Source organism: Ochotona princeps, chromosome 2 (assembly GCF_030435755.1).
Source record: "Ochotona princeps isolate mOchPri1 chromosome 2, mOchPri1.hap1, whole genome shotgun sequence".
In the NCBI taxonomy this organism is placed as follows: Eukaryota; Metazoa; Chordata; class Mammalia; order Lagomorpha; family Ochotonidae; genus Ochotona; species Ochotona princeps.
Genome location: NC_080833.1, coordinates 53,581,651 through 53,593,745, shown reverse-complemented (window position 1 = coordinate 53,593,745; position 12,095 = coordinate 53,581,651). Strand labels below are relative to the sequence as shown.

Genomic DNA, 12,095 nt, shown 5'->3' with positions numbered 1-12,095 from the left:
CACCTGTGCGCCGCATGTGGACTAGATCAGGGAAAAGCCAGGCTGGGCTGATTATTCCTGTGGGTGCAAGCATAAATTAGAGTGGGTGAGGCATGTTTGGGCTTGGCTGCAGCATCAGCTGGCAGAAGCTGGCACTGGGGACTAATTCTGTCAAGTCAAATCACAGAACCACCTAAAGAGTGTATAAACCGGGACTGAGAGAGACCTGGGAGGGAAAAAGTGGGTTCCCCCTTGCTGGGTCACTAGTCCCGCGGGAGGGCATGAAAACTAGGATGGGGGCTGGGGTGGCTAGACAGAGAGGCACTCAACAACATCCGTGAGGGCTGGATGGTTGAGTTGGTTAGATGGAACTAAGCTTTAATACCCAGTGACAAGTACAAGAGCCAAATGGGATGAGGGACAGACTGGTCTACTGCTACACATTCTGGCAAACCAGGGTAGGGGGTGGGCCTGATGGGGGTTATTGTGGGTCGCCCCAACTAGGCTGCAGCTCCCACTAGTTTATGTGAGGGCCGAGTATGTGCTGAGCAGAACCAGACTGGACTGCAACACCCATTGGTTCCAGTGGAAGTCGGGGCTGAAAACAGAACCAACACAGCAATTGAAACCACCAGTTGATCGAGGTGATGGACTGTGCCGTGTCCCCTGCTTGCTAGAACATACAAGAATCTGGTCTGGGAATACCTCAAGGTTTCTTTGGAGATCTCCCCAATCGAACTGCTGGACTCAGAACTCTAACCAAGAAAAGACAGAAGACAGAACAGGTCAATCATTCATCTCAGCTATATGTTGGCAGCGAAATATGGGGCAAATGGTGACTTTATGATGGACCATATCAATCAGTGGACAACCTCATCGAACGAAAATGGCAGCGATTCATAACTGGAGAACTATTAGCACCACTCGAGCACATATCTCAGAGCATGCCCCACATCCGGGACTTGGGGTGGGCGGGAAACCGGGTGGGGCTTCACCCTCAATATCCCCCTTTACCTCAGATACATGATGGAAACAATATGGACATAATAGTATTACCCACTTCCCTATACCCCCTGAACCTTTTTTTTTTTTTAACCGCAATTAACTATGTAAAGATTGTCAACAACAATACAATAAAATAAAAAAAAAAAATCCTTAGAAAAAAAATATAGGCAAATTTGGGCATGGCGCAATAGCGTAGTAGTTAAAGTCTTTGCCTTGAACGCCTGGAATCCCATATGGGTGCCGGTTCTAATCCCGGCAGCCCCACTTCCCATCCAGCTCCCTGCCTGTGGCCTGGGAAAGCAATTGAGGACGGGCTAAAGCTTTGGGACCCTGTACCCATGTGGGAGACCTGGGAGAAGCTCCTGGTTCCTGGCTTTGGATTGGCTCAGCTCTAGCCTTTGCAGCTGCTTGGGGAGTAAATCATCAGACATAAGATCTTGCTCTCTGTCTTTCTTCCTCTCTGTATATCTGACTTTGCAGTCAAAAAGTAAAATAAATCTTTAAAAAATATATATATAGGCAGATCTCAGAGCTTGCATGTGGGAACCCATCACACCAATCAGCGAGGCCCATTATGTGAGGCACTGGCTAAGGTTTCATGACAGTTGTGAGGAAGAATGAGGAAAGCTTGCTGTTGTTCAGTGCAGTGAAAAACCTGGTTGGGGAGACAACACTCCCAGGCAAAAGGAAGAAGAGACAGGAAAAGATGCGTTGCCTAGGAGCGATGCAGACCGGGTTTGGGAGGGAATGAGCGAGCCCGTAGGACAAGCTATGAGACCTTCCTGGGCCCGTTCCTGTACTCTCCTCTGTTCCTCCCACAGCTGTGTGGGCTTCTCTTGCAGTCACGGAGGTGCTTACGTCTAAGTAACAAGGTAGAGAAAATATCACTCTTTTTTTTTTTTTTAAGGTTTATCTATTTTTATTGGATAGGCAGATACACAGGGAGAAGGAGGGAGAGAGAAGGATCTCCTGTCCACTGGTCACTCCCCAAGTGGCTGCAATGGCCAGAACTGAGCTGATCCGAAGTCAGAAACCAGGAACCAGGAGCTTCTTCTGGTTTTCCCGTGTGGGTGCAGGGTCCCAAAGCGTTGGGCCATTCTCTACTGTTTTCCCAGGCCACAGGCAGGGAGCTAGATGGGAAGCGGAGCAATCAGGACATGAACCAGCACCCATATGAGATCCTGGCAGATGCAAAGCAAGGGTTAGCCACTGAGCCTTCATGCCAGGTGCTATTTTTAACTCTTAATAGCTGGCATCAGAATCACTCCTGGGGATAGAAGTAACTAGGTCTGTTGGGATTTTGAGGTATGATAATAGGTTGGCAAGCACTTGAAGTGGAAAGCTGAGACTGAGGAACTGACCTAGCTATTAGAGAGTGGACATCTTGCTGTGCGTACTCTAGAGCAAGTTTGGAATTCTTGGGGGCAAATTACAGCGCAAAGAAGGGAGGACAGGGCAGACAGGGAGCAAGATGGCACAGCTGTGCTTCCTTCCTGCAGTCAGCTGCTTGCATCTTCAGGGACTGTTCCTAAGCCTAGGCAGCCTTGGGCAAATGCATTGGTTGGGAAAAAAATCAGGAAAGGACTATGATCGTTTCAACACTGAGCAAAACAGCCTAACTGAGAAAGTGCAAGTGTCCTTACAGAGGTCACTTTGCTGTTGAAAGGGCTTTTATATTTACATAGGCCAGGTACCTGGTGTGGATTCCTATGCTGGGCTGGAGTTTTGAATCAAGTCTATGTAGCTCTTTGAGGGGCAAAGAGATCTCTGCTGATTCGAGTATTTCTCCAGTTCCTTTTAATTTCTCCTGTTTCCCCACCTTCCAAAACATACCTAGTACAGTACCTGATGTGGAGTAGGCATCCTGTGAACACCTGCATGCTGAATCAACCATAAAAAGAGTTCATATATTTGACTGTTTGCAATCCCAAAACAGGCTCAATCCAATGAGAAATGAAAATATTTTGAAAAATTTGACAATTTTTTCTCATCATTTCCCAAATAGGGTAAAGCAAATGTTTACATACCATTTGTATTGTATTAGGTATTATAAGTGATCTAGACATGGTTTAAAGTACGCAGAAGGATGTGGATAAGTTATTTGCAAATACTATACTGTTTTGTTGGTTTTTTTTAAAGATTTATTTGATTTTTATTAGAAAGTTAGATATATACAGAGGAGGAGAGACAGAGAGGAATATCTCCCGTCCGATGGTTCACTCCCCAAGTGACCGCAACGCCGGTGCTGTGCCGATCCGAAGCCAGGAGCCAGGAGCTTCCTCCAGGTCTCTTACACGGGTGCAAGCTCCCAAGGCTCTGGGCAGTCCTCGACTGCTTTCCCAGGCCACAAGCAGGGAGCTGGATGGGAAATGGAGCAGCCAGGATTAGAACCTGCACCCATATGGGATTCCAGGCGTTCAAGGTGAGGACTTTAGCTGCTAGACCACCGTGCCGGGCCCACTGTTTTGTTTTTTAATATCTATTTATTACTTTGTTAATGGAAAGAACAACAGAGTGAGATAGCACGAGCAAATGAGAGAAACAGAAAAAGTGAGAGGGAGGCAGAGAGAGAGCGAGAGGAGAAAGAGGAGAGAGATGTGCCATACGTTGTCTACACGCCAAATGGCTCAGTCAGCCAGGATGGGTGAGGTTGAAGTCAAGAGCCTGGAAGGCCGTCTGAGTCTCCATGTGGGTGGCAATGTCCCAGGTACTTGGACATCATCTGTTACCTCCCAGGCTGTCCACTGGCAGGAAGCTGGATCAGAAGCAGAGTAGCCAGGACCTGAGTCAGACATTTTGGTGTGGATACTGGCACCCTATGTGGCAGCTTATAACCCGTTGCATCGCAGCTGCTCCAACTACACCGTTTGGAGTATGGAACTTGAGGAATGGCAGATTTGGGCACTTGGTAGGAGATAGGGCTAGGGGCCTAGAATGAATTCCCTGAGATAACGGAGCGATGTGTTTTCTGCAGCTATGGTACTTAAAACTGAGTAAAAGTCAGCACATCTGCATTTCACACATAAAAATAAACTGAATCTTAAAAAACATTCTGGAAAGGCTCTAAAGCCAAATTACATGTTTTGCAGCACAGGGTACCTCCCACTCCACCCTCCCTCCTGCCTGCGTTCACCATCTACTCTCCTCCTTCTTTCCTTCCTTCTTTTTTTTTTTTTTTCTAAATTTTTACAATGACATACTTTCATTCCACTTTGCAATCACAGGCTTAAGATTCTACTAGGTAAAGATTTCAATTCATCGAAAGCAAAAAACAAAGAAAACAACACCCTATTTGTTATTCCTCAAGAGTACAGACAGAGGCTACAGGTAACAATGAAATCTCAAGATGTCAACATCACTCATAGGTTATATGTTTTGTACTCTGTGCATTATTTACCATAGATCAAGGGAAACATGAAATTTGTCTTCTTTGGATTGGTCTTTCACTAAGTTTGATGATTTCTAGCTGCATCCATTTTGCTGAAAAAGACAAGCTTTCCTTCTTTTCAATGGCTGAGTAGTATTCCTGTGTGTGTGTGTGTGTGTGTGTGTGTGTGTGTGTGTGTGTGTGTGTGTATTAATTTCCTTTATCTGGTCCTTCATTGATGGACACTTTCCTTTTTGATTTTCCAATATCCTTCAAGATTCAGCTCAGATCGTGCATTCCCCACAAGGTCTACCTGGCTTTTCAGTGATGCTTCCCATCTCTTAAATGTTACGACGTTTTAGGTTGAGGGCACGAAGAGTGGCCACTCATGTCAAATGCCTTAATAGATTATCTAAAAGATGTCATTGTTTGGTTCACTTTTACTGGTTGTATGTTTTGTATCATTCTCAGAAATGAATACAGTACTTGTCACATACTGATATTGAATAAAGCTTTGTTGACCTGAGTTGAATTGTTGAGTACCGTAGAGCTATGAGAACGCACACTTTTCCAGTTATCACTTAACTAGCACAGTAACAGAAAATCAGAACTTGAGAACAATTCACATAGAATTTGTATTTAACTTTATTTTCTTATTGCTTTGGGCATGGAATTGGGACTTTCCACTTCAATTACCATATACCACATACTTCAGTCAGGCATATGCTTGATTTCTTGGCTAATAACTTTTACATACATTCCAGGAAGTTATAAAAGATACATGAGCACAGAATGTTGATACTGACAACAATCAAAAATGAATGTGATCCTGTGCAGGGAGCAATCTGAGCTTAGAAGGATAACAGAACTGGCCTAAGTTTCTTGACTACTGAAGACTTCGCCCAGAATTCAGGTCTAGTTTCTGATCCAGTGGCCCCTCAGGGCACCAAGTTTAGTTATCAGAATAGCATTTCTCACAAAGTGTTTTAATTTTTAATGCAGTGTGCTAAGCCCCTGGGGTAAAATAAGCCTCATTATTACAGCTAGTAAGCAGTCCAAAGCAATTTGATATTCCTGTAAAACTGAATAGATTTTGAAGTAAAGCATTCTTGGGCTCATTGCCCTCAGAGGGGCCCATCATCTCATTTGCCTTTAAAAAAAAATTCAGTAAATGAGTCCTTCCGTGTAGACCGTCATTATATATCTTAGCTTTATTGATTCCGTTGTATTCCTGTTAATTACGGGAACCACAAAACCCTTCAAGTAGATTCAATCCATAATAAAGAAGATTAGTAACTCTCTGCTCTGTGCGTTGACTCTTTGTAATTACAAACTGATGTTTATTTTTCTGTGCCTTACTATTGCTGGCATCCTGTGAAATACTTACACCAAATATTTTGACTTATTAGTTCAAGCAAAAAGTTCTGAGAGTACTCGTCTTAGTAGTAAGGATTAATCTGCATGATCATCCCATGAAATAGACAGAGACTTAGAAAAGTTGGCTTTTATTTTTTGCTTGAGATTTTAGAAGAGGAAAGCCAGAATTGAATGAGATGATGTTTACATACTGAGCATGATCCCAGGCAAATTGTATGTTGAATAAACACAGGTGAAAGATTCAGTGTGAAGGCCAAATATGTTTGAGAAAATACAAGGAAAGTATTGTGCAGATGGGACATAAGGTACATACTATAGTTCCTGTGTGTCTAATAGAGTTGTGGCTAACATTGGATTCAGCGCTTCTTAATAATGCAATCAAAGGGGAAAATCCAGATGACCAGGTCTGTAAGCAGTAAGTAGTCTTGTTCAAAAAAGTATGGCTCACTCCAAGGGCTCAGGCCTAAGGGCACATTTCAAACTCCAAGATTTCATATCCTGGATGGATCCTGAAGGATCAGGCAAGCTTACTCTGGGTGGCTTTTGGAAACCTGGAAAATGTGATGGCCAATTCTGGGTGAAGTAGAAAGGCCTGAGTTGTCTGGGAACAAAGCAGAAGAAGCATTAGAAGGTTGAGGAAAGGACTATTCTAGAATGGAAATACCATGCAAGACCAGAAGACCCACCAGGGCCTCATGGTCCATGGGATGCCCCAAAACATACCACTGGCCAAAGCCATCAGGAGAGGCAGAGCTTCCTCTGTAGGCCGTGGCTCAGAGAACAAGAGTGAGCCCAGAGCTAGGCTCCAGGCGGCCAGGGGCTCCTTCCGAAGAGCAGAAGCTGAATGCAAGTGCATCCATTTGACTTAAATCTCCCCTGGAGAAATTAAATATCAAATACAATTTTAATATTTACTCCATTATCTGCATGAAATTATAATAGTTGAAGACTATGTAAACATGGCAATGCATGTGTGTTTATTTTTTTAAAAGATTTATTTATTTGAAAAGCAGAGTGATAAAGAGAGACAGAGACAGAGAGATATCTCCCATCCACTGGCTCACATTCCAAATGTCCATAACAGCTGGGACTGTGTCAGGCAGAAGCCAGGAGCCCAGAGCTTCTTCCAGGGTGTGGTAGCCCAAATAGTTGGGCCATCTTCCGCTGTTTTGATAGGTGCATAATCAGGAAGATGGGCTAGAAGCAAAGTACCTGGGACTAAAATCCAGGGTCATATGGGATGCCAGCATTACAAGCAGTGGCTTACTGTGCTATGCCACAATGGCTACCCTTAGATTGAGCTTAAGCAACCGTTTACAAAATTCATGCATACCATGATTATGTCTATACTAAGATATTCATAGAGAAAAATAATTTGTTAAAATACATAGTATGGTGGGCCCGGCGGCATGGCCTAGCGGCTAAAGTCCTCGCCTTGAACGCACTGGGATCCCATATGGGTGCTGGTTCTAATCCCAGCAGCTCCACTTCCATTCCAGCTCCCTGCTTGTGGCCTGGGAAAGCAGTCGAGGATGGCCCAAAGCTTTGGGACCCTGCACCCGCGTGGGAGACCTGGAGGAAGTTCCTGGTTCCTGGCTTTGGATCGGCGCAGCACCGGCCTTTGCGGCTCACTTGGGTAGTGAATCATCGGATGGAAGATCTTCCTCTCTGACTCTCCTCCCTATATATCTGACTTTGTAATAAAAATAAATAAATCTTTAAAAAAAATACATAGTATGGTACCTGTTTATATTGGGAGGGGCAGGAAGATTCAAAAGGTAATGGAAAGAGGAGTAGGGCGTTTAACAGCAGTTGAGATACCATGGCTCTATATCGGAGGACCTGGGTTATTCCACTGCTAGCTTTGCTTCTGAGATTATTTTTTTCTTTTTTTAAGATTGATTTATTTTTTATTGGATGGGAGAGAAAGATCTTCCATCCACTGTTTTACTCCCCAAGCGGTTGCAACTGCTTTGGCTAAGCTGATCAGAAGCAAGGAACCAGGAGCTTCTAGGTCTCCCACATAGGCGCAGGTCCAAGGCTTTGGGTCATCCTCTACTGCTTTTCCAAGCCACAAAGCAGAGAGCTGCATGGGAATTGTAGCATCTGGGACATGAACTAGTTCCCATATGGGATACCAGGGGTATGCAAGAGGAGGTTTTAGCCACTGAGCCATTGTGCCAGGCTCCTAGCTTTGTTTCTGGTTCCTGAGTTCAGCTTCCCACTAATACAGACCCTGAAAGGCAATGATGATGGCTAAAGTGATTGGGTTCATGACACCTGTGTAGGAGACATGGCTTCAGTTTCTGGCTCCTAGTTTTAGCCTGGCACAGGCCTGACCATTATGGGCATTTGGAGAGTGAACCAGTACATGCATGCATGCTGCCTTTCTCTGTTTCTCTCTCTGCTCCCTTTGTGGTCCTTACATAATTAGAAGGAAGCTGTGAAAACGAAGTTACACGTGTGTGTGTGTGTGTGTGTGTGTGTGTGTGTTGGGGGGCATTTGAGTCATTAGGTTGCTGCTTGGATACCGCACACCCCACCTCAGAGCACCTGGTTTTTGTTCTAGGCTTTCCCCCTTCTAATCTGGCTTCCCGCTGATGCTACCCCCAGGGAAAGCAGAGGATGATGGCTCCAGTACTTGGATCTCAGCCACTCCTGTGGGAGGCCCAGATTGGGTTCCCCCGTCCTGACTTAGGCCTGACCCAGCCCTGGCTGCTGTGGGTATTTGGAGAATGAGCCATCAGTGGGAAGATATCTCCTTCTCTTTCTCTTCTGTCTTCTAAATTTAGAAAATGAAAATAAACATGTGCATTACCAAAATCCTACGTATGAATTGTAAGATTTTTTTTCATCCTGAGTAAACTTTAGTCCTAGTTTACCATGATCTTTTAAAAAAATATTTATTTATTTATTTATTAGAAAGGCAGATTTAAAGACAGAAGGAGAGACAGAGAGAAACCTCTTCCGTCCACTGATTCACTCCGCCAGTGGCCGAAATGGCCAGAACTGAGCTGATCCGAAGCCAGAAACCAGGAACCAAGAGCTTCTTCTGGGTCTCCAACGTGAGAGCAGAGTCCCAAGGCTTTGGGCTTTGGATGCTGCTTTCCCAGGCCACAAGCAGGGAGCTGGATGGAAGTGGAACAGCAGGGACACAAACCAGCACCCATATGGGATCCTGGTACTTGTAAGGCAAGGATTTGGCCACTGAGCTATTGTGCTAGGTCCTCTCCCCATAATCTTTTTGAAGTACCTTTGCATTAGCGCTGCAAGTGAGTTTTGTCTCATCGCTATAGTTTCTAACTTTTGAAAATTTTTTAAAATATTTATTTATTTTTATTACAAAGTCAGATATACAGAGAGGAGGAGAGACAGAGAGGAAGATCTTCCGTCCAATGATTCACTACCCAAGCGAGTGCAATGGCCGGTGCGCGCCAATCCTAAGCCAGGAACCAGGAACCTCTTCCAGGTCTCCCACGCGGGTGCAGGGTCCCAAAGCTTTGGGCCGTCCTCAACTGCTTTCCCCAGGCCACAGGCAGGGAGCTGGATGGGAAGTGGAGCTGCTAGGATTAGAACCGCGCCCATATGGGATCCTGGTGCGTTCAAGGCGAGGACTTTAGCTGCTAGGCCACGCCGCCGGGACCTAACTTTTGGAAATTAAACTCATGATTTACACAATGGGATTTTAGTGTAGTGGGCAATACAAGCAAAACTTGTTTGAACACAGCAAGGTTTCCACAACATTCTCCGGTCCATAGTTTCTGGGTGGGGAGCCCAGAGTGGCCCAGTTAGCTGTTAAGTTGCTGCTTGGATTTCAGGTTTGAAATTCCCTCCTCTCTTCTTTGGATACTGCTTCTTGCTAATGTACACCCTGGGAGGTAGCAGACGATAGTCCTAGTGCCTGCGTCCCATCACCCAAGACGGAAACCCAGACTGGGTTCCAGAGCGCCTAGATTCGTCCTGGCCTATTCCTGGAAGTCAGAAACATTTGGGGCCAGTGAAACAAGCAGAAGGTATTTCTCCCTTCCTCTGTCTCCCTTTCAAATAAAACAAAAGAAATAAATACAAATAAAAGATGTGGGGGGACTTAAGTCTTGGAAAGAGTCCATCTGATAGTTCTGCTTCAGGAGACCCGGCGTTTCCAGAAGGCACACTCTAAGGGGATGCGCTGGAGGAGGAGGAGGAGGAGGAGGAAGAGAGGAGGAAGAGGAGGAGGGGGTGCAGGAGAGGCTGAGGGCGCCAGGCCCTGGGCCGGGGCCACCGTCCCGCCCGCCTCCCTCTGCGGCCGCTCCTGACGTCAGGAGCAGGCGGTGCGGAGGCGGTGCCGGCCGCGGGGCGGGGCGGGAGGGCTGCGTCGCGGAGCGCAGGCCGCGGCGCCCGCGGAGTAGCCGGGAGCTGCGGAGCGCGCGGGCCTGCGCCTCAGCCCCTGCTCGTCCTCCAGGCGCCCCTTCCTCAGCGCGGGGCGCGCGCTCGCCGGGGCCCTGCGGGGCTGGCTGCTTAGCGAGCCGGCTCCCCCGGATCCCGACTCCGACCCGCACAGCTGCGCGGAGCCGCTCGGCCCGGGCACACACGGAAGTGGTGAGTGTCACCGAGAAGAGGTGGGGGAGCCTGCGCGGCCGGCCGCGAAGAGCTGGCGAGGGGCGCGGAGCCCCGCACGGGCTCGGCCGCCGTTCTCCGCTCTCCTCGCGCGCCGCGCCGCTGGGCCACCCCGCCGTCCACCCCGGGCGGCTCGGGGAGCCGTGTGGGTGCCGGGGGCGGGGGATTTCCAGCGGAGCCGGGCGGCCAGCAGGTCTCTGGTGAAGACCGGTCAGCCGGCGGAGAGGGCGCTCGAGCTGGCCGCCCCCTCCCCCAGAGCGCACGGCAAGTTTTCATAAACAAGGCTGGAGCGCGCCGTCTGACATCCTGTTTATACCACCCTGAGATCCAGGCGCAGGGTTAGGGCTGAGGTTGCTCGCTCGCTGCGTCCCGAACTTGACCGCCGGTCGCGGCCGTTGGCGAGGACGTCTGTATTTTGGCCACAGGACGGTGGCTGAGAGTGTAAAGCGCCCTTTCCCCTGGTCATCTCGGGGAGGGACGAGCTTGCGGGATTTGGAATCTGGTGTGTGCGTGGGTGGAGAGGGGGGCGTCAGTGAACTCAGGAAACGCCCCCCTCCTCTCAGATTCTGTTATGAACTCAGGCCTCGGGTAGCCAGCGGGAGAAAAGGAGGGGAAGGTTGGACCCTGGACAAGAGACCCCTTCTCCCTCCCAGGGAACCCAGACCTTACTGTATGTAAAAGGGACGGAGTAACCGGAACTCTGGCTGGTTTTTGATTTGTACTTTCTGGGAGCCTACGGGCCAGCGCCTCAGGGACCCAGATGCTTGGCCGGAGGCTCACAAACCCGAGGTCCCAAGGATGTGGGCTTCTTGCCTGAAGGTTTAGGAAAGAACTAGTCCAGAGAGCCTGGGGAGAAGGTGGTGCTTGGCAGGTGCTGGAGTGCACCTTTCTTCACGTTTTCAGTGGCTGCCCGGGCTAGGCTGGGAGCCTTGTTGTGGCGACCACTGCTTAACTCCATATAGTACATGCTGTTAGCGGTTATCCTCCCCTCCCCGCTTTACCCCAACCCCTGCCTAGGCAATAGGCTTTTTTCCTTCTAAAGTGGCAGACATGTACAATGGCATAAAAATCACCTTTTACATTCTAAAGGGAAGAAAGCACGGAAAACCTTGGTAGTTCAGTGATGTGTGGATTGCAGATACAATTAGATGAAATCATGGAGTCTTTGGTTGTTGAGGCCCCCCCACCCCCGAGAAAAGATTTGAGATATGGTTGGGCATATATATGCACTGGAAAAAGATGTTTTCAATCAGCATTTTGTGTTGATTGCTTGCTTGTTCGTCTCATTTTGTGTTTTCGCTGCAATTGCTTTTGGTGATGCTGAGGTTCTCCAACCGTGGGGATTATTTTTATTGAGGGATCAGTGTGTTCTTTTGTACTTTGTGTTGAAGGTTAATGGAGAAACTCTCAGGGCGGCTGGAGCCTTCTGATACAAAATGCTTTGTAATGTGGAGAAAATGTCTCCCATGTATAGATCCGGATCACGTTTCAGTGTGAGCAAATTATGCTATAGTTGGTTGCAGATGGAGTAGGAATAATGGTGACCTCTTAATTCCTCACTTTTGCTGTGTATTATCTCAGTTTCTCTAAAACAGCTCAAACTGTGTTTCATTAGGGTTAGCGTGTGACACTGCGCAGTGTAGCCACTTGAGTTCCCTGTGTTCTACAGTGTACTAGTGTTTACTACAGCCAGGAAATGATGGGTGACATTGCCTGAGTTAGACATTGGTAAGTTCAGGTCTTTCTTGAAATATAGCTACATTTCAGTTGT

The 12,095-nt window shown here is 47.4% G+C and overlaps 1 protein-coding gene across 1 annotated transcript in view; it reads left to right on the top strand.

Moving 5' to 3' along the window:
* Nucleotides 1-10,067: 10,067 nt before the first annotated feature.
* JAK1 (Janus kinase 1) overlaps nt 10,068-12,095 on the top strand; it is a 155,829-nt gene continuing 153,801 nt past the window's right edge. Inside the window, exon 1 of the mRNA XM_058657563.1 lies at nt 10,068-10,306. The gene's annotated coding sequence lies outside the window, so the exon portion shown is untranslated. The remainder of the gene's footprint in view (nt 10,307-12,095) is intronic.